This window comes from Syzygium oleosum, unplaced genomic scaffold (assembly GCF_021117445.2).
Source record: "Syzygium oleosum isolate NSW1041296 unplaced genomic scaffold, Sole_v2.1 Sole_v2.17, whole genome shotgun sequence".
Taxonomy (NCBI): Eukaryota; Viridiplantae; Streptophyta; class Magnoliopsida; order Myrtales; family Myrtaceae; genus Syzygium; species Syzygium oleosum.
Window position 1 is genome coordinate 1,717,571 of NW_026607501.1, and position 23,229 is coordinate 1,740,799.

General features: G+C 38.8%; 1 long non-coding RNA gene and 2 pseudogenes across 1 annotated transcript; all 3 read left to right on the forward strand.

Annotated features, from left to right (window-relative positions):
* Positions 1–31: 31 nt before the first annotated feature.
* LOC115694278 (uncharacterized) lies at positions 32–4,538 on the forward strand. Its single transcript, XR_008818265.1, has 4 exons — positions 32–437; positions 551–1,402; positions 1,890–1,954; positions 4,331–4,538. It is a non-coding gene; the product is annotated as an uncharacterized LOC115694278 (long non-coding RNA).
* A 7,360-nt stretch (positions 4,539–11,898) lies between these two features.
* LOC115694281 (putative disease resistance RPP13-like protein 1) lies at positions 11,899–13,230 on the forward strand (annotated as a pseudogene).
* Positions 13,231–13,413: 183 nt separating this feature from the next.
* LOC115694280 (putative disease resistance protein At3g14460) lies at positions 13,414–17,857 on the forward strand (annotated as a pseudogene).
* Positions 17,858–23,229: the final 5,372 nt, after the last annotated feature.

Genomic DNA, 23,229 nt, shown 5'->3' on the forward strand with positions numbered 1-23,229 from the left:
CTTCTTCTTCTTTTGGGGTGGCCAGCACGGTTGAAATAAGCAAATGTGATAAGAAGGATGGGGGGATGCGGATGTAGATCCCAATTTTGGCAAAGCTACCCAATGGGCACAAAACATTTGCTTTTCGTGAAATACAACTAAAATGCAGTAGCTGCAAAATGATCTTTAGCTGCTTGAATCCCAGCAAGAGCGTCCTTTAGTCTTTAATTGCACTGCTTGGGAAAGTTGATGATATCCTTGTAATACAACAGCTGCATCCAGCTCCACCACTACCTTGGTTCAGCTTTTTCTTTGGCTACTGCAATGCTCTTTCAAACAGCAAGTAATTCAGCCTCCTTTGCAGATCTTGCTTGCACCACCACACCCCTGCAGGCAATCATCTCCCCTGTTTCATTTCTGGCCACAATCCTAACAACAGCATGTTTGGTTCCTTCAATGTAAGAACCATCACGGTTAATCTTCACAAAACCTAGCTCAGGATTACTCTACAGTCTACACACTCTGCCTTTCATCCACCCAATCATGACTTAGCTCTCTTGCATTTTTACAGGCAAGATAGACTAAAAGAGCTTTTCTAATCTGTAAAGGTGACAGTTTCAGGATCAGGTGATTTATGGTTAAAATTTACTGCATTTCAAGTGTTCCAGATATAACAACAGGTGTAGGCAATCATTCTTAAGCATTATCAGCCCGTACCAAGTCCTTCGATCTCCTGACCTCACATTTGTAGAATATCAGCTGGTACCAATAAGTCAACATCACCGGTGATTAGTGGTCTCCCATACGTGTGGGTTAACATAATCATAAGAGTTTTTCAGCCAAAGGAAAAACCATCAAAAGGGTCACTAATTCTTGACAATAAGAAAGCAAAGTATCCCTGTTCTTGTCTTGTTTGTTCATTTTTGGTTGTTGTCGAGTGGGTATCCATATAAATATCTATGTCTGATCACTCTTATAGTTGTTCATTGCTCATGAAAGGTAATTGTTGTTCAGGACTAATTGATTGTCCTTTCCAGATTTTTGGATGAGAACTATGGGGAATGCGGAAAGAGTATCAATGGTGGAGGATGTATGATGCTTGGAGTCTTCTGTTTCCTTCCTCTCTAACCTCTCTCTGGATGAGAAATATGAGTAGAAAGACTATCAAGTGGTCTTCACGGCCATCTCCCCTCTCTCAAACAGTTATATTTTTTAAGTTGCTCGAAGTTTGGGTACTTTCTAGAGGATGGCTTCCCTCCCTCCCTCAAAGTATTCCGCATAATTCAATGTGAGATTTCGAAGGATGGATCCTCTCTCGCCGGCGACTACTGGCACCTCATCCAAGAAATCCCACTCATCGTGATTGATCTAATTTGGATCCAACAAGAAGATATCTCTCCACTGTCAAAGTTTTGTTCTTCAGGTAATGATTCGGACTTCTTTCTTTCTTTTACACCTGTCATTTAGCTTCTGCTGCTGCTCCAGGATCCATTTCCATTCCACTTCCTCAACTCAATGCTAAAAAGTTTATGTTTTTCCATGGACATGCTTCGCATAAATGTCCACAAACCAGCTGCTGAAGGTCCAACGTTGACATTTGGGTTTCTCTGTTTTGTTTACCAAGGAAGTACACAAAGAAATGGTTATAATGCTAACGTGGTACAGCAAGTGATTATATATCTAGAACTTCAAGTGATGGCCAAAAATTGCTTATCTTTGCACTTGGATGACACATGAAGAATTTGTAAATAGAAATGCACTATGCTTTGCGTTAGAATCATGAAAAATTGTTGCTCTTATATTGATATCGTTCTGCAATTTCGGCATTTGCTGTATTTTCTCTTCCAAATATCTATTTCTTATGCCCTAGCTCATTGACCTGAATTCTCTCAACTGTGCTTGTTTTGCAGAATATCCCACTGTCATCTGTATTTGGCAAAATCTCTCGGGAGGATCAAATGCAAACACTGTTGAGGTAGGCAACTGATGTGCTTATGTTCATCTTTTGCAACTTGACAAAAGAAAAAAAAAGCTATTAATTTTGGTAGCTGCACCGATATGCTCTAATTTTTGTTTTGGTGACATGCTCTAAATAATATTAATCTGTATCATGATGTTGATTATCGATGTCTATATTCAAAGCCAAATTAAGAAACTTTCTTACTTTCAATAGCATCTATTGTAAAGATGCAAAAATAGGATCTAAAACGGGTTTTCAAGTTGGCAAATATGACAACTAAATTTCAATAAACCCTGCAGATTATAATCTATTCAAATCTGACCTTCTTGTTAAAGTTCACAATTCGTCTTTCTTCTATTTATATTCTCACACCATCTCAGAGAACATTTTCTTTTTCTTTGTTCTAAAGGAAAGGCGGCGAAAAGCAATCAGGGAGACTATGCTTTGTTGCTCGGTTGAGTAATCCTAAAATTCTCACGTCTGCCACAAGTATTTTAATTTAAAATTGCAAGAAGGTCGTCATCCAATTCCACTCGCAACCCACTTAACTCGATTAGGCAATTCTCGTCATTATATCCCCACCAAGCTGCCAGAGCTCCCGTCACAGTTAATCTTCACAAAACCTAGCTCAGGTTTACTCTACAGAATCTGCCTTTCGTCCACCCAATCATGACTTAGTTCTCTTAAATTTTTTATAGGCAATACAGTCTAAAAGAGCTTTTCTAATCTGTGTATTGACAGTTTCAGGATCAAGTGATTTATGTTTAAAGGTTATTGCATTTTGAGCGTTCCAGATATACCAACAGGTGTAGGCAAACATTCTTAAGCATTATCAGCCCGTACCAAGTCATTCGATCTCCTGACCTCACATTTGTAGAATATCAGCCTGTACCAATACGTCTCCATCACCAGTGATTAGTGGTCTCCCATACTTGTTAGTTAACATAATCATAATAGTTTTCCAGCAAAAAAGAAATCATCAACAGTGTATCCTGGTTCATTTTTTGTTGCAGTCAATTAGGTGTGCGCATAATTTTGTTCTGATCACTCTTCTAGTTGTTTATCATGCAAGAAAGATAATTTTTATTCACGAGTAATTGCTTATCCTGTTTCAGACTTTTGGATGAGAAATATGAGGACTGTGGAAAGACTATCAACGGTGGAGGATGCAAGAAGCATGGAATATTCTGTTTCCTTCGTCTCTAATTTCTCTTTGGATGAGAAATATGAGGAACGTGGAAAGATTATCAAATGGTCTTCGTAGCCATCTTTCCTCTCTCAAACAGCTATCTTTTAGAGGTTACCGGTACTTGCCAGAGGATGGCTTCGCTGCCACCTCCAAGTATTCGGCATAATGCAATGTGAAATTCTGAAAGATCAATGCTCAAAACTCAATGGCGACTATGGGCAGTTGATTGAGTTCGGATTCAATAAGAAGATTTCTCTACCATGTCCAATTTTAATTCTTCAGGTAATGGTTCGGACTTCTTTCTTTCTTCCTCACTTGTCATTTAGCTACTGCTGCTTCTTCAGGATCCTTTTTTATTACGAATCCTCAACTCGATGCTAGAAAGTTCATGTTTTTCCATGGACAAGCTTCACATAATTTGCTACAAACCAGCTAGACATATAATACTTAAATGGACTTGCTCACAGTGCTGGAATTGTGATGAGTGGATGTGCCTGTCTGGATTGATAATATATCTTGAACTTTGTTTGATGCCCAAATATTCTACTTATGGAAATGCGTTATGCTTTGCATGAGAATCATGAAGAATTGTTGCTCTTATATTGATATTTTTCTGCAATTTCAGCGTTTGTTTTATTTTCTCTTCCAAATATTTTTTTCTTATGCCCTAGCTCAGTGACCTGAATTCTCTCAACTGTGCTTGTTTTGCAGAATATCCCACTGTCATCTTTATTTGGCAAAATCTCTCAGGAGGATCAGATGTAAACACTTTTGATGTAGGCAACTGATGTGCTTATGTTTTTTTTTTTGGTAAGTAACTGATGTGCTTATGTTCATCTTTTGCAACTTGACAAAATAAAAGCAAAAAAAGCTATTAATTTTCGTAGGTGTACTGATATGCTCTAAACTTTTTTTTTTTTTTTTTGTGACATGCTTTAAAAGATTAATCCGTATCATGATGTCAATTATCGAGGTCTATATTCAGAGTCAAACGAGGAAGCTTTCTTACAGCTACTGTAGATATGGAAAATTAGAATTTAAACAGGGGTTTTCGAATTGGCGAATATGACAACTAAATTTGCATGAACCCTGCAGATTACGATCCATTTAAATCTGACTTCCTTGTCAAAGTTCACAATTCATCTTATTTATGTTTAAATTCCCACCATCTCAGAGAACATTTTTTTTTCTTTGTTCTAAAGGAAAGGCCGAGAGGAGCAATCAGTAAGACTATGCTCTGTTACTCTGTTGAGTAATTGTAAAATTCTCACGCCTGCCATGAAGTATTTTGATTTAAGATTGCAAGAAGGTCGTCATCCAATGCCAGTCGCAACCCAGTTATCTCGGGTAGGCAAGTCTCGTCATCCAATACCAATATGCCAAAGCTCCCGTCATGGGCAAGGCAAGATATAGGCACTACCATCGCTAATGGATTATCATTGTGACCCCGCGTTTGTAAAAAAATCAGTTTGTACCATTAGGCCACCGTCACCAGTGATCCGTGGTCCCCCATATTTATGCATTAACAAGATCATGAGGTCCATTTAGGAATAGCAAAATCATCAAAATGGTCACTCCTTTTTTTTAGATCTGGAATGGAAAGCACCCTGGTATGTCTTGTTCATTTTTTGGTTGCAGTAGAGTGAGTATGTATATAATTTACTGGGGGTTACCTGATATTCTCATTTCAGATTTTTTAATTATTCTCATTTTCATCTCTCTCGCCATATATCAATCTTTAGGTTGAATTTGAACAGTTCAATACAATGACTGTGATTCGAAGGAAATTATATCGCGATTGGCAAAGGACATGGAATCGAAGAAAAAAATCTTAAGCCTTAGTGAGATGAACTCTGATTAACATTAAAAAAAAACCGTTATTCTTTTTGTTTTTTTATCTATTTCTCTATTCATGCAATTAATATGCAATCTTTTCTCAACGATTTCTAAGAATTTTTGAATTTATTCAAAGCACATATCTTCAGCTAGTCAACATAAGTTAGTGACTTTTAATGTTTCAATAACATTTTTATATTTTTTTGATTTTTTTCTTCCTCTTTCATTTTTTTTTCTCTTCCTTCTTCCTCTGGTTGGTTGTCGGACCGACCGGCCAAAGGTGAGGGCCGGCAAGGGCGAGCCTTACCCACCCCTAGCGAGGCTTGACCTCTGAGCTCACCCAGTGACGGCGAGGAGAGCCTCGCCACGAGCAGACGAGGTCGACCTCGCCGGCTTTCGCCTTTGGTGGTCGGTCCAACGACCGGCCGGAGGAAGAAGTAAGAGAAAAAAAAAGGAAAGAAAAAGAAAAAAAGAAAAATAATAATTAAAAATTCGAAAAAAAATATTAAAATATTATTGAAAATTGTTTACGTCAGCGCCGGTCGTGCCAAGTTAGCGCCGGTCGGCCAAAATTGGGCGGATAGACTGAATTGGCACAAATACAAAAATTTTAAGATTCAATTGACAAAAAAAAATAAGTTTAGGATTGAATTGGCACAATTGCAATATGTTTAAGATTTTTTTGATAATTTTCCTACTCCTTGTGTGTGTATGCATATATACATAATATGCCTAACTGAGCCCACTAGAGGAGCCACAAGATTAACTTTTTTTTTATTGAATAGTTTTTTTTGGGGAGAGCCTGTTCTTGTAAATGTTAGATCTTGATTATTCCATCTTGCTAAATTTGGCTCAGTTATTTATTTAAGATGAAATTATACCAAATCCCCTCACATGTTTTCCCTAATTTCAGTTGTTTCGTAATGACCCTTGAAATTTCATTTTCTAACAATCATTAATCTTACGTTATTTTTTTTTCATAAGCATGTGCGATGCATATGACTTGTAAAGCGCAAAAGTATATTTTAATCTCATTTTTAGAAGAAAATCTCTCTCTTTTACCCATAGCTACCGTAAAAAAATGGATAATCTCATTTTTACTGATCCATCATTTTTTGCATTGATTAATGATTTCAAAATTCACAATGAGAATACAATTTTTGTTAATTGACCTTTTTGTTGTTGTGGCATTTTTCTCTTTTTACTAAATTGTACTTTTTTAAAAAAATTTATTTTACTAATTAAATTAATCTTGTCACCAATTTCAATAAGATTTATTAAAAATATTATTATTGATATTTATTTTTTTGGTATTAATATTTTAGCTAATTTTCTTTGGCATAAGTGCACTGGAAGTCCTAAAATTTATCACGAAAATGCAACTGAGTCTAAAACTTACAAAAAAAATGCAATTAAGTTCTACAACTTATCAAATCGGTGCAATTGAGTTCTTCCATTAACTCTGTCCAACTTTGCTAATAGAAAATGCTGACGTGGGCTTTTAAAATATTTACTATCTCCTACGTGGCGATGACGTGGCTAAAATATGAAACATAAGGTTAAAACGATATCGTTTTGGTTCAAATCTTATTTTTAATACAAATTTTATTCAACTAAAATTAAAAAATAAGGTAAATTTAAAAAAATTAGTTGGCCGGCCATCCCACACCCTCGCCGGCCCTTCTTGGCAATGGTGGGGGTGGCAGTGGCAGCAAGGGCTTCCGCTTGGTTTCTCACCCCTTTTTTAAATTAGATTATTTTTTATTTTAATTTAAATAAAATTCGTATTAAAAATTATATTTGGATCAAACGATGTAGTTTTAACCACTTAATCGCCACGTAGAAAAAGCATTTTTCATTAGCCAAGTTGAATAGAGTTAACAAAATGGTTCGATTGCACCAATTTAATAATTTTTATGGCTTGATTGCACATTTTATAAATTTTAGGACTTAATTGCACTTTTGTGACAAGTTTTAGGACTTCTAGGTACTTATTCTTTTTTTTAAATATTTTTTTGTATAGAAATCAAGGGTAAAATAGAGAGATTTCTATAAAAAAAATAGATATAAATATAAAATTATTCCTTAAAAGTCATGTGCATTGCATATGTCAATGGAAAATATAACGTAAGGTTAATAACAAGAAAATTACCAAAAAAGTCTTAAACATATTGCAGTTGTATCAATTCAGTCATAAACCTTTCAATTTAACCAATTTAGTCCTAAACCTGTTGTTAGTCTTACGTGGCACAACTAGCGCTAACATAAACAATTTTTGTAATATTTTTTTAAAAATTGATTTTTAAAAATTTTAAAATTTTAATTTTCTTTGTGGCTGGCGAGGCCCTTCCCAACCGTGACCAGTGGGGTCGCTAGCGAGGCAGCCCTCGCCCAATCTAGGGGAGAGCTTCGCTGCGACAAGGGTCGCAGATGACCCTTGCTGGCATAATGAAAAAAAAAAACAAAAGCAAAGAGAAAAAAGAAAAAGAAAATTTTAAATTTTAATTTTTTTTATAAGATTACAAAAAATTGTTTACATTAGCGCTATCCATATCATGTAAGACGACCGGTATCCATGTCAGCAATATCTAATCGGAAGGACTCAATTGACAAATATTCTAAAGGTTTACGATTAAATTGGCCAAATCGAAAGGTTTAGAACTGTATTGGCACAAGTGCAATGGGTTTATGACTTTTTCAATAATTTCCCCGATTAATAACTATAACAATTGAAAGTTTAAGAGCAGATGTATATTCTATCCAAAATTCGGAGGAGTTTTGTGTATTTTTCCTTTTTTAATGGTTTTCTATGTTCGAAATGTGGACAGCCAACACTCATAGAGAAAAAAGAAAAGTTCTCTCATCACGTGCTTTATTTCCTTGATACATTGATGTTATCACATTTTCCCCATAAATTTCCAGGTAGACACAGTCAAAATCATAAAATGTAGAATTATAATTAGCCTAAGGGAAAAGCAAGAATACGGTTTTCGTGGATCCAAAATGCAATTTTCAAAAATCCCGAGGTAAAGTTAGCCGTTTCTTGTTTAGCTCAAAGTGCGAGCTTTTGTTTTCCTTATTGAACAGATAAAATTAATCGTCGCTGATAACTTGTGGTTGTGTAAGGAAGTCTTGTTCTTCCTAAATTTATGGTTTATATTAAGGCTGTCAAAATGGGTTACAAATCCATATCTTAACTCATATTTAGGAAGTAGGTCATAAAGATCAAAATGGGTTATAAAGAAAAAAGGCTAAAAAAATCAGTTTTAACGGATTTAATTAACAAACTTTCAACAAAGGAGAAACTAGTCTCACTCCTTCCTCCTCTCTGCTCTCTCCCTCTGTAGACGGCCAAGCAGCACCTCTCTCTCGCCCACGAATCTCGCCGCCCCTCTCTCCGCTTCTTCCGTCCCTCCGCCTCCGATCATGATTATCTCTCGGTTTCACTCATCGCCGCCACCGCGAGACTCCGTCCCCGATCGGACGCTGTCACGGCAAGCGCAATCCCCTCGGGCGATGCGGTCGCCATGCTGCAAGTGGAGGAGCAGTGGCCCGTGAGCCGGGTGCTGCGTTTTACAGAGATTGGACTTGCTCAGTTTTGCCTTGGTTGCCTTATTTGTGACTTCTGCGAATTTCTCGGAGCAATTTTGCTTTGCTGAACATTGGGACTGCGTTGTAGAGTGGGGCTCTGTGAAGAGGCTTTTGATTGGATATTGCGGAATGCGGGAAAAATGGTGTTTTGCCGGACAATTCCGTGGTCCCTAATGCGTTGAAGGCTTGTGGCACTTTGATGTGGATTGGCTTTGGGAAAGGGCTTCATGGATATGTGGAGAAGATGGGTCATGGTGGATGTGTTTTTGTGGCGAGTAGCCTCATTGATTAGTACGGAAAGTGTGGGCTTTTGGAGGACGAACGGAAGGTGTTTGATTCTATACCCGAGAGAAATGCAGTCGCTTGAATCTCGATTATAGTCGACCATGTTTATGATGAGATAAACGAGGAAGCCATCGTTATGTTCTATGACATGAGAGTCGAAGGAATCGAGCCCGCACGAGTTAATGTGTTGAGCTACCTTTCGGCTTCAATAAATTTAGGATCTTATGATCCTCGGTTTGATCCTTGAAAATCTTGAACTATTCATAGAATCAGACCCACGTCACTTGTTTGAGAGGGTGTGGGTTTTGGAAACTAGGTTAAAACATGGGTCACTCCGATCTATTTTTTTGGACTTTCTTTTTTCTCAACTTATTTACAACCCATTTAGAAAAAAACGAGTTACTTATACGAAATTTGGCTCATTAAATCCGAATCACAAATGGAACCCATTTTGTCGGCCCTAATTCTTTAATAAGTATTTCAATTTATAGGTTTTTTACATTTTTTATTTTATGTACTTATTTTTTTTGTTAATGTGCTTTTTTATTTATTTATAAATTTGATGTGAAGTTTTTATCCAAGTAACATATACATGTGAAGAGCTTCAAGTCAGTTAAATGGGTGGATATGAGTTTTCCTAGAATATTAACATATTTTGATAATATGGGTTGGGTCAGGTGCAGTGCGGGTCAGGTGAGGTATGGGTAATTAAATTTACAATGTATGAAAATAGGTTAAAATTGGTTAGATCATTTTCGATCCGATCCAACTTATCCATTTGACGGCCCTAGTTTATATATGTTACAAGACTAGCACTTGTGAAAACCCATTAGGACGTGAAAACCCATTATCACATACTTAAAAACGGTTGAATAACCGAGATCTGACTAAAACGATTATTAAAATTGTCTTTACAGCAAATCCCATGTCATGAAAATGACGAGACGCATACACATGACATGGCCTCATTCAACGCCGTCGATGCCGAATTAATGCCTTGGCTGGCAACGGCTCAGAGTAGATTCAGGGACCACGTCGCTCGAGCAAACGGGTAGGCAATAGGACACGCACGTGGCACCCGATCATTGGCCGGTCAGCAGTTGGGACCCATGCAAATGACCGAAGGATGAAACGAAGGTTGAGTCGTACCGCGGATCCATGCGCGACAAAGTTGCGTGAAGGCGTACCGGCCCATGTCCCCTTCTCTTGGGGCGGGTCTCTTCCGTGCGATTGAGGATATAGTCTCTAAACATTACGAGGCAGGCAAGCACATGGGGACGAATAGTAGTTTATTTTAATTCCTCTAGCCAATGCTGAGCAAAAGTCTTGATCTCTGTCGAATCTTTTTGGTAGTTAAAAATCTTGGTCTTCTCGGACTTTGTAGTTTTCTCTCTCCATCAGCACGTTATCACGTAGCTTCACCATAACCCGTTCTCGTCCCCCACTGCTCAACAGTGTTCTCTTCCCGCATGTCCAAACCTGGCGCTTGTGCTTGCTGCATTGGTGGTGTTGATCTAATCCCGTTCACCGGTCTGCTCCAGGAAGTCTACTTGGAAAAGGTAAAAGACATCTATCTACTTGCTCTCTTTTTCCCTCAAATTGATGCAACAACAATAATATTTTGGTTCTTAAACCGATTTCATGCCTATCTATAATCCCAATTAAAGTTGATGTCAAGTTTAATAACAAAAAATTGTTATTTTAATTTTTGTTAGATAGTAATATTAGGACATTAATATTAATTTTTTAATCTCTCCCAACATTGTTCTTTTTACTGAAGACATTGACGTGAAATGATTTTACACAATTAGTAATCCCGAGATAGAAGTATTCATTTATAATGGAATTGATATTTTTTATCCTACTCGCAGAGTAATTACACTGTCAATGTAATGGAATTTTAGTCCATGAAATTGGGTAAGCAACAATAAATATTGTAAGAGTATAACTTCATTCCTCTTCAACAAAGATTCACGGGAAAGTCACGTTTGCCATAATTTTGCGGTGCCAAACCAAATAAATAACTTTTGTTGTGTCTTTTCACAAATTCGCTCTTATAATAAAAAGTCCTTGTTATATAGATAGAGTGGATCTAAGGTCAACCGAAAGGGGTAAGATGAATTAATAAGGTGTTTGAGATTTAGTATTCTTTTAGGGTGTGCCATTGTAATCAATCGAGTCAAGCCAATAAGGTCGCAATTCAAACTTCCCATGAAGTAGTTCCTGCCGAAGCCCCAAGGGTGTTGCATGTGCACGACTTGTTTTCATCGTGCAAAAACTGATGATAGTTTAGTGCACGAAAACTAATCCATGTATTTTCTTTCAAGACAGAGAAAAATATGTAGTTTTTTGCGATGCATAATTAAATTTTGAATTATGAATTTCAAAACTGTAATTTGTTAGAAAAAGAGCTCACATAGACTCGTGTTTTGTTAGAAAAAAAAGGTATTTCTACGTCAGAAAAGTTTTTGAGATTGTTCTCTTTTATAATGCGCATTAATCTCGTATGAAATAGACTTTGCATATTGTTCAACCCTAAAAAGCCCAAGTTGTCATTTTATATTGTTCACTCCTAAATGTTAGTAACTCTCTTATATTTGTTGACTCCCCCTTCTAAGTTCTAATTCAAACTAAATAATCTTTAGTCGGTCATTTTTATTTTTAATTTTTGCAGGCGTAAAAAAAATGATATAGAATCAATTGTTGGGCAGCCAATAGAACAAATCACTCCATTGATTTCTGCTCTATTTATATTCCCTCTGAGTCCGAGAGAGAGGGGGATCAAACTGTGGAAAACTCGTCATTTTTTCTTAATTGTAGATCAGTGAAAGACAAAAAGAAAAGAGGAACGTTTGCTTTTACCCAAGGTCAATAGGAAAAACATTGCTGGAAGCAACCTTCTCGTGTGTTCTCCATACTGATCAGAATCATTAGATCACCATCACCTGTGATGGGTGAAGTGCAGAACAATTCCAAATACAAAATATTTAAAGAACATTCTAGAGAATATGCTTTCACCATAACACCTTTGTTGTTCTCTACATAGACCGATTTCCCCATGGCCACCGGAGACATCGTTTTGGGTTCCTTCTTGGCTTCCTTCTTTCAAGTCCTATTCGAAAAGTTGACTTCTCTCACATTGGGCTATGTACGACCGGAAGGAATCAGCGCCGCCATATTCGAGTGGAAGGAGTGGAAGGAGATGCTGGTCACAATCAATGCAGTGTTGGCTGATGCAGAGGATAGGCAACTCAACTGTAACGCTCTAGTGAAGCTGTGGCTAGACGATGTTAGGGACTTGGCCTATGACATGGAAGACTTGCTAGATGAGTTCGCAATCGAAGCTGCTCAGGCCAAGTCGGAGGCAGAATCTAGCACAAACAGAGGTCAGGTGAAAAGGAAGTTCTCGTTCTTTGGCCTATATAAATCCTGCAGATCAAATCCAAACCTGCGCTCGCTCGTGTCTGAAACAAAGGTAGAAGAGATCAATGGTAGGTTGAAAGCAATTGTCACAAGGAAGGCTCTTCTAAGCTTGAGAGAGAATGTTGCAGATAGATCCAACTACACCAACAAAAGTGATCCCACCACTTCTTTGCCGGAGCCTCACTTTATCGGTAGGGAGAAGGAAGAAGCACGGATACTCGAACTACTGATCAGTGACATCGAAAATTCCGATGCCACGCTGAGCATAGTCCCCATAGTGCGGATGGGTGGTGTTGGAAAGACGGCCTTGGCTTAACGGCTGTATAATGATGCCAGAGTATATAGCTATTTCGAGATGAGAGCATGGGTTTGTGTGTCAGATGTTTTTTATGTTCTTGACATAACAAAGACTATTTTGCGGTCAATCACCAGGTTATCCTACGAGGGTGAAGATCTTAACGGACTTCAAGTTAAGTTGAAGGGCAATCTATCTGGGAAGAAGTTTCTTGTGGTTTTAGACGATATCTGGAATGAGAAGTACGACAAATGGACTGTCCTCTTAAAGCCATTTGAAGCGGGGGCTAAGGGAAGCAAGATCATTGTCACGACTCGCAACCTTGCTGTTGTTTCCATAACAAGAGCAGCGCCGTATCCTTTGAAGGAATTGTCCCTTGAGAATTGTACAAGCTTATTAGCCTTTCATGCTCTTGGAGTAACACATTTTGAGAGCCACTCGGATTTTGAAACAATAGGCAAGAAAATAGCTGAAAGATGTAAAGGTTTACCTTTGGCAGCGAAGATGTTGGGCGGTGCCCTACGTAATAAAAGGAATCCCAATGAATGGGAAGATACCTTAAATAACAGAATGTGGGATCTTCCGACGCCAGAGAATGATGAGGTTCTCCCTGTTTTGAAATTGAGCTATGTTCATCTTCCTTCCCATTTGAAGAGATGTTTTGCTTATTGAGCAGTATTTCCCAAGGATTACCAAATCGAGAGAGATGAGCTAGTACTCTTATGGATAGCGGAGGGCTTTTTAGATAGACAAAAAGCAAAGGGGAATAATTTGAGATTAGGACGGAATTACTTCGATGAGTTAGTATCCAGATCATTTCTTCAACAATCAAGTGTCGATGCATCTAAGTTTTCAATGCATGATCTTTTGAATGATCTAGCAAAGTCAATTGCGGGCCGGGCATGCTTTAGCTCTGGGGAGTCTCACTTGGCAGTTAATGAAGAAGATGCATCTCTTGAGAAAGCTCGTTATGCATCATTTATCTCGTCGCATTTTGTTACATCAAAATGCTTAAGAGCATATCACCGAATGAAGGTACTAAGAAGTTTAATGCTACTGCATATTGGTTCTAAAGGGGACTCTTTCTCTATTTCCAACAAGGTGATACATGACTTGCTAACAGAATTGAAGTACTTGAAGGTGATCTCAATATGCCATTGTGACATCATAGAGGTACCGAATTGTGTTGGTGATTTAAAACATCTTAGATATCTCAATTTCTCGTACACTGATATCAAAAGGCTACCCGAGTCAATTGTCGGCTTGTGCAAATTGCAAGCTTTGATCTTAAGAGGTTGTCGAAACCTTTCAAAGTTGCCTCAAGGTATCACAAAGTTGGTCAACTTACAGTTTCTTGATGTTAGAGATACATGGAGTCTTGAAGAGATGCCATTGGGCATTAGTAATTTAAAAAATCTTATTATCTTGTCCAAGTTTGCAGTAGAACCAAAGAAAGGGACACAATTAGAGGAGTTAAAAAACTTGCCACATCTTCAAGGAGAATTATTCATATCTAAATTGCAAAAGGTGGAAGAAGTTAGAGATGCAATTGATGCCCATTTGCTTCAAAAGCAAGTCCTTACCAACTTATCCTTGCATTGGGATTAAAATTTGGGAAATCTCCATAATCATGAGTGCGAAGCACAAGTGCTTAACTCTCTGCGACCTCACATTAATCTTGAAAATCTTAATATTTTGAACTATGGTGGTGCAATATTCCCATCATGGTTAGGTGATCCATCGTATTCTAAGATAGTGTCTTTGTGCTTGCGGAGCTGTCCTAATGTTATATCGCTGCCCCCACTTTGACAACTACCTTCACTTAAGGAATTATCTCTTGAAGGTCTACATGCAGTAGGAATGATAGGCTCTGAATTTTATGGAGGTAAAAGGCCTTTCTCATCCTTAACAACTTTGAAGTTGAAAGAGATGTTGGCATGGAAGAATTGGTCTCCTTATGTTGGGGGCCCAAAAGAAGAAGTCTCATTCTCCTGTCTTCAACATCTTGTTGTCCGGAGTTGTCCTTCGTTGATCGGGACATTGCCTTGTCAACTTGATTGTCTCATAAAACTTGAAATCCATTCTTGCCCGCATTTGAATAACTCAACTAGTGAGGTTTGTCTTCCATCTCTCCATGAATTACACCTTGAGGATTGAAACAAGGAGATCTTAAAGAGCTTGGTCAACCTAATTTCTTTGACCATTCTCAAAATTGAAAATCTTGTCGAGCTTGTGTGCTTTGATCATGAGTTTATGAGGTGCTTGGTCAAGCTAAAGGAGCTTCATATAGGACGGTGTGACAAGCTAACATACTTGTGGCAAGATGGAAATATAATGCTAAATCTTACTTGCCTCCAGGAATTAGCCATCGAAAGCTGTCCTCAACTCACATCTTTTGTGGCGGGAGAAGGAGAAATAGAGCTACCGTGCAGCTTTGAAAGGATGGAATTGAGTAATTGCACGAGTTTAGAAAAGCTTCCAAGCAAGATGCACACATTCAGACATTTGGTCATTAGAAGGTGTCCAAAAATCACGGGACTAAACATTCCTCCATATGACCCCAGCAGCAATAACCCGGTATCTCAACTTGAATATCTACGGATTGTTAATTGGGATTCTCTGACATCCTTTCCATTTGCCAATGGTAGACTTGCTGCTTTGAAGACATTTTGTATTTGTGAGTGCAATAGAGTGGAGTCGGTGGAAGAGATCACCGTAGAATCGCTCAAAGAAATGACAATTGATGGCTGTCAGAATCTGGGAAGTCTACCACAGTGCCTTGACGCGCTCTCCCATCTCACTCGTTTGGATATAAGTAACTGTCCAGCATTGGAGATAGACGACTTCCCTCCCCTTCCCATCTCCCTGTCGTGTATTATAATTGGTAATTGTCCGAAGATAAAGTCTCTACCAAATCAGTGGCATCATCTTACATCCCTCGAGACACTATTCATTGAGGATTGCCAAAATATCAATTGCTTCCCCGAAGGAGGTTTGCCTCCCAATTTGCGGCGCATTTTAATAAGAGGGTGTGAGAATCTGAAGCAGCCAGTGAGAGAATGGGGCTTATACCTGCTCACATCCCTCCAGACTCTGTTAATTGACTTTTGCATGGGAGGCGAGGGAGAGAATGTGTGGTTTCCTTCAGAGGACGAGGATGCATGGAGTCTTCTCTTTCCTTCCTCTCTAATCCATCTTCGCATTTGCAATATGTGGAATGTCGAAAGACTATCAAGCGGTCTTCTCAACCATCTCTCCTCTCTCACACATATATGGATTGACTGTTGCCCGAAGTTGAGGTACTTGCCAGAGGATGGCCTTCCTCCCTCCCTCCGAGAATTGTACATAGATAAATGCGAGATTCTGAAAGATCGATGCTCAAAACTCACTGGCGACTATTGGCCCCTAATCCAAGAAATCCCTCACATCGAGATAGATTGGGTTCGGATCCAATGAATTGATTCTTCCATGTTCAGTCAGTTTTCCAGGGTTAAGGGTAAGTTTTTGGTTTTGAAGGCATCGATTTCGATTCTGCTTCCTAAATTCGATGCGTAATACAAATTGATATTTTCCCATGGAGATATTTCCCATGAATTTCCAAAAACCACCCATTGAGGTCAACTAATGACAATTCGTTGGGGTTTTTTTTTTCCAGCAAACAAACTCACTACTCATCCATTACTTCCAAAACAAATTACTTCCAATTTTTACAACACATCCTCTTCCTGGTATGCAAAGCTACCCGATGGGCACAAACATTTGCTTTTTACGAAATACAACTACAATTCAGATCTGAAAAATGATCTTTAGCCGCTTGAATCCCAGCAGGAGCTTCCTTTAGTCTTTAGTTGCACTGCCTGCGAAAGTTGACGATATCCTTGTATACCACAGCTGCATCTATCTCCACTACTACCTTGGGCCAGCTTTTTTCTTTTGCCACTACAATGCTCTTTCCAACAACAAGTAATTCAGCCTCCTCTGCGGATCTAGCTTGCACCACCACACCCCTGCAGGCAACCATCTCCCCCGTCTAATTTCTGGCCACAATCCTTGTTGATGGTATGTTTGTAAAACAAACAAAAAGTGTCTTGTCCCACATAGAAAAGAATTGAGTGTGTGGGCCAATATATAACTTGAAGGGTTCTAGCCTTACAGCTAAAGACCATGGATGAAGTGGACTAAATTCTACAACACCCGCATGTAGGTGTTCCGTCTCAATAATTTACTTCTCAATTTTCCTTTCTCAAAAACGAAAATACAGTTATTGTTTTTCTTTGAGAGATTTTTGCCAATAACCATTAGTCCTTAAAGACAGTGTATTCATGCCTCAAAGTCTGATTCCATTCTTCTCAATCATCTTTTCCCAACAACAGCATGTTTTGTTTATTTAATGTCAGGCCCATCGCAGTTAATCTTCGCAGAACCTAGCTCAGGTTTACTACACACCGCCTGCCTTTCATCCATCCAATCATGACTTAGCTTTCTTACATTTTTATGGGCAACACACTCCAAAAGAGCTTTTCTTTGCTGTACAAGTGACGGTCTCAGGATCTGGTGATTATGGTTAAAAGTTACTGCATTTAGAGCTTTCCTGTTACACCAACAGGTGTAGGCAATCATTCTTAAGAGTTATCAGCCTGTACTAATCATTTGATCTCATGGCCTCACATTTGTAGAATATCAAGCCTGGACCAATAAGTCACCATCACCAGTGATTAGTGGTCTCCCATACGTGTGCGTTAACATAATCATAAGAATTATTCAGCAAAAACAAAATCATCCAAAGGGCCACTAATTTCTGAGGATAGGAAAGCGAAGGATCCTGATGCTTGTCTTGTTTGTTCAATTTTTGTTGCTGTCGGGTGGGTATGCATATAATTATGTTGGTCTGATCACCCTCATAGTTGTTCATTATGCATGAAAGTAATTTTTATTCAGGACTAATTAATCCTCCTGTTCCAGGATTTTGGATTAGAAATATGAAGAATATGGAAGGACTATCAATAGTGGAGGACATAAGATGCGTGAAGCCTCCTGTTTCCTTCCTCTCTAACCTCTCTTTGGATGAGAGATATGAGGAACGTGAAAAGACTATCAAGTGGTCTTCGCAGGCATCTCTCCTCTCTCAAACAATTACATTTTATACGTTGCCGGAAGTTGAGGTACTTGACAGAGGATGACTTACCTCCCTCCCTCCCTCCATGTATTCCGCATAATTCAATGTGAGATTCTACAAGATTGGTGCTCAAAACTCTGTGGCGACCATTGGCACCTCCTCCAAGAAATCCCACTCATCGTAGAAGATATCTCTCCAATGTCTAATTTTTGTTCTTCAAGTAATGATTCGGACTTCTTTCTTTCTTGCACACTTGTTGTTTAGCTACTGCCGCTGCTCCAGGATCCATTTCTATTCCGACTCCTCAACTCGATGCTAGAAAGTTCATGTTTTTCCATGGTCAAGCTTCACATAAATTTTCACAAACCAGCTACTGAAGGTGCAACGTTGACATTTGCGTTGCTGTGTTTTGTTTGACAAGGAAGTACGCAATGAAATGGTTAAAATGCTGACGTGGTACAGCAAGTCAACCATTGCTTCATACAAGTGACTATTCCTCAAAACAAATAATACTTACATGGACTTGCTCACAGTGCTGGAATTATGATGCATGGATGTGCCTGTCTGTATTGATGATATATCTTGAACTTTGTTTGATGCCCAAAAATTGCTCATCTTTCCACTTACGGAAATGCACTATGCTTTGCATGAGAATCATGAAGAATAGTTGCTCTTATATTGATATTTTTCTGCAATTTCAGCGTTTGTTGTATTTTCTCTTCCAAATATATTTTTCTTATGCCCTAGCTCAGTGACCTGAATTCTCTCAACTGTGCTTGTTTTGCAGAATATCACACTAACATCTGTATTTGGCAAAATTTCTCGGGAGGATCAAATGCAAACACTGTTGAGGTAGGCAACATGTGCTTTTTATGTTCATCTTTTGCCACTTGACAAAAGAAAAACAAAAAACTATATGTACTAATATGCTCGAAACCCTTTTTTGGTGACATGCTCCAAAAGATTAATCTGTATCATGATGTCAATTATCGAGGTCTATATTCAAAGTCAAACGAAGAAGCTTTCTTACTTCTAACAACAGTAGCTACTGTAAAGATGCAAAAATAGGATTTAAAACAGGGGTTTTCGAGTTAGCGAATATGACAACTAAATTTGAATGAACCCTGCATATTACAATCCATTTAAATCTGACTTCATTGTCAGAGTTCACAGTTCATGTTTCTTCTATTTAAATTCCCAGACCATCTCAGAGAACATTTTCTATTTCTTTGTTGTAAAGGAAAGGCGGAGAGGAGCAATCGAGGAGACTACGCTCTGTCACTCTATTGAGTTAGTGTAAAAGTTTCATGTCTGCCGGAAGTATTTTGACTTAAGATCGCAAGAAGGTTGTTATCCAAGACCACTCACAACCCAGTTATCTTAAGTAGGCAAGTCTCATCACTATAAACCCACCAAGCTGCCAGAGCTCTTGTCACGGGCAAGGCAAGATACAGGCACTTCCATCGCTAATGGATTATCATCGTGACCTCCCGTTTGTGAAATATCAGTTTATACCATTAGGTCACCATCACTGGTGATCAGCAATCCCCCATAGTTTTGCATTAACAAAATCATAAAGTCTATCCTTTTTTAGGTTTGGAATGGAAAGTACCCTGGTATGTCTTGTTCATTTTTTGTTGCAGTAGGGTGAGTATGTACAGAATTTGTTTGTCTAATTACTCTTGTAATAATTTTTACCCGGGCTACCTGATTTTCGCATTACGGATATTTTAATTGTTCCCATTTTCATCTCACATTCCCTATCAATATTTTGATTGAACTTGAAGAGTTTAATACGATGACTGTGATTCAAAGCAAATTATTATACTGACGATGGCGATTGGCGAAAGATAGCGAATCGAAGAAAAAGTCTAAGGCCTGAGTGAGATAAACTATGATTAATGTAAAAAAGACGTTATTCTTTTCATTTCTTTTATCTATTTCTCTTTTCATGCAATTAAAATACAATATTTTCTCAACGATTTCTAAGAATATTTTCAAAGCACATATCTTCATCTAGTCGACCCAAGTTAGTGGTTTTTATATAAAGTGTTATGAATCTTCTTGTTTGTTTCACAAATTATACTAACACTTTACATGCAGTGATTGACTTGAACGATGAAAGTTCGAGAATTCCTAAATATCTCTCGTCAATAATTTAAATTTAATGATTTTTCCAACAACATTGCATGATATGATGATCTGTAGATGACAGATAACTAATATAAACAGATTCTTAAGTCGGGGATATACTTTACTACGGTTAAAGAGAAGGTTCTAACAAAAAAATTTTAAAAAAAAAGGTTGAAGAGAAGGAACTCACACATATTGAGCAAAGATAACTTTTCAGGCATTCCCCCTTGTCAAAAGAAAAGCTTTTGCGAATCTTCAAAATATGCAAATGTCAAAAATGACTAGTCTAACTGTCATTATCCATGTTATAACATCGTTTTTTTCCTTTCTTTGCGAAATCTAGTACATAACATCGGAACAGCCCGTCGCATTCCACTTATCTTACTATTTGATGCAGGCTCCAAATATTGCACATTATATACCGATATTTTGCGTAAGAAGCGATCTTGATTCCTCGAAGCCTATATGCCTCAGTAGAGTTCCTAGTCTAATATAAAAAAGAAGCAGAAGAAAGTGTTCCTAGTTAGTTCCGGGAAAATTGTCCACTGTATCCCTTCGTGGCTGGATCTCTCTCCAAATCTAAAGCATTTAAGAATAACGAACTTCTTTGCTTGGACTAAGCGATTCCATCCGAAAATCCCTGCTTCCGAGCTAATGAATTGCCTGCGTGAATGTTCATCCGCGGAATGTATGGCCGTGAATCTCGATTGAATCGTCTTAGTGTGACAGCCGTGGCTTCTGCCTTAGCACTGAATTTCTCCCCTTTTCCCCGCTGGCATCTTGCTGAAGACACAGTCCTTTAAATATCGTGTGCTGGCTGTGCCAATGTCTTCTCTTCAGCCGAAAAAATCGACAATATATGGCCTGGTCGGCGCTCAGCGACCCCTGCCGGCGATCTCCCACCTTCGCCGGCACTTCCTGGCGATGGTGGGGTGGTGGCAGCGAGGGCTTGCAGCCCTCCCGCCTAGTGTCTCCCTTTCTCCTTTTAAAAAAAATTAATTTAGCTTATTTTTTAAATTTAATATAAATGAAATTTGTATTAAAAATTATATTTCGACTAAAATGACACCGTTTTAGCCATGTAATTGCCACATAGGAGAGAGAAAATATTTTAAAAAGTCACGTTAGCATTTTCCGTTAGCTAAATTGAACGGAGTTAACAGAATGAATCGATTGAACCAATTTGACATGATTTAGGATTTGATTGTACTCTTTGTAAGTTTTAGGACTCAATTGTACTTTCATGACAAGTTTTAAGACTTTTAGTACACTTATTTCAAATCTTTTAAGACTATCTTGTAGGCAAAGATTGATAACATCGCACACGCAGCAAACATAGAAGAATTGGCTGTTGCACTGTCCGACCATGTTCCTAGCAATCACATTGTTACGGTGGCTTTATCCAAAGTAACGGATAATACTTTGTCCCAATTGCCAAAGTCAATTACCGATCTCATAATTTCCACACAAACATTTCGTGATTTCTGGGGATATTTGATGCTTAAACAACAGAGTACGGTGATGTAATCCTGATATGGCCCTTTCTAGTGAACTTGACACAATCATAGGCATAGGTTTTTTGGTTAGTTCACAAATCTGAGGTCATTGAGACTCAAGAGTTATCTATCGACAGCAGTTGCACCAACTCTTCTCTTTCATCCTAGTATAGACCCTTGCATTTCCTGATATTTGTGGTCCTTGTGACGCCTTTGTAATTCGACTGACACGCCCCTTGGACGAACTTGACGAACCTCGGATCTCAAGTGAGCCCGAATGGTACCTTGGCCTGGAGTGTATATTGTTCATTTGAGAAAAGTGTTAGAAAGGTCTTAAACCTATTGCATTTGTGCCAATTTAGTCATAAATCTTTCTTTGGTGTCAATTTAGTCCTAAACCTTTTGACATAGTGTCAATTCAGTCATTCCGGCTAATTTTGGTTAGATATTACTGACGTGGACGTCGGTCAGCCTACGTGACACTGTCGGTGCTGATGTGGATAAATTTTGATGATATTTTCATATTTTTTAATTATTTTTTCTGATTTTTTCCCTTCTTTTATTTTTTTTTCTTTCTTCTTCCTTTTGCTGATGACCGGCCATTGACCATGGCCGGGCGGGCAGGCCTCGCTTGGATGAGGGTCACCATCACTCGACCAAGCGAGGCCCAGCCTCGCCAGATTTGGCAAGGAGAGCCCTCACCTAGGCGAGGCCCGACGAGGGTCAGCCTCACCCAGGCCAGATCGGGCAAGGCCAACCCTCGTCTTGGCAAGGGCAAGCCAAGCGAGAGGCTCCCCTCACCAAATCTGGCGAGGCCACCGTGGCCTAGGTGAGGGCTAGCTTCACCAGATCGGGCGAGGGGAGCCCTCGCTGGGACTTGCCCTCACTTGACCGAGCGATGGTGACCCTCATCCAAGCGAGGCTAGCCCACTTGGTCGTCGCCTGTGGCCAATGGCTGATCACTGGCAAAAGGAAGAAGAAAGAAAAACAAAGAAAGAAAGTAAAAAAAATCGGAAAAAAAAATTAAAAAATCGAAAAAATATTAAAATGTTATTAAAAATTATCCACATTACCGGCGGTGCCAAGTAGATTGGTCGACGTCCACGTCTGCAATATCCAGTTAAAATTAGCCGGAATGACTAAATTGATACTATGTCAAAATATTTATGACTAAATTGGCAAAAAAAATAATTTATAACTAAATTGACATCATTATAATAAGTTTAGGACTTTTCTAACACTTTTCTTTTGTTCATATGGGCATTGAGCCTAGGCCTCAAAGTACTTGAGCGGACTTTTGGTGTGGCCCGCTGCAACGGCGGCAGATCTCCCCTTGGGCTCAGCCATTTCAGCAAAATATTTCTCTTTGCACCTCATGTGGCACGTCCTACCACTAGATTTTCAAGTAATTTCACACCCCATGCCATGCAAATGGCCTTCTTATACCCATCGGGAAGGACTTGATGTTGAACATTTGCCAAATCTTGGACCTTCGCCACAAAGGTACATGGTATTGGTTGGAGTATGCTACTCTTCGTAGTCAGAGGTCTGGGTCTGGGAATCGAGTTGGTTAAAGCAACTGAGTTGGACCTATTACGTATTCAAAAACTTGAAATATTGTATGTAGAAGTCGAGATTTTTTTAGGAGTTATAAGAGAGTGATAAGTAATGAGAAATGGATGGAGGTGAGAATGGAGGAGGAGGAGCTGAATTTTTAGGAGTTTATTTTTTTTTTTTGGGTGTGGCTGAATGGTCACATTGTTTTTCTTTAAATGCAACTGAGACCCAACGGTCACTGGCAGTGACCTTTTAAAAAACAAATGGGGTCATTTCTACGCTAGCCTATTTGGGCCCAAGGGGATGGCCTAGGCCCAACTGGACCAGAGCCCGACCCGGCACGGCTCCTCACATGGAGAGGCCATGCAC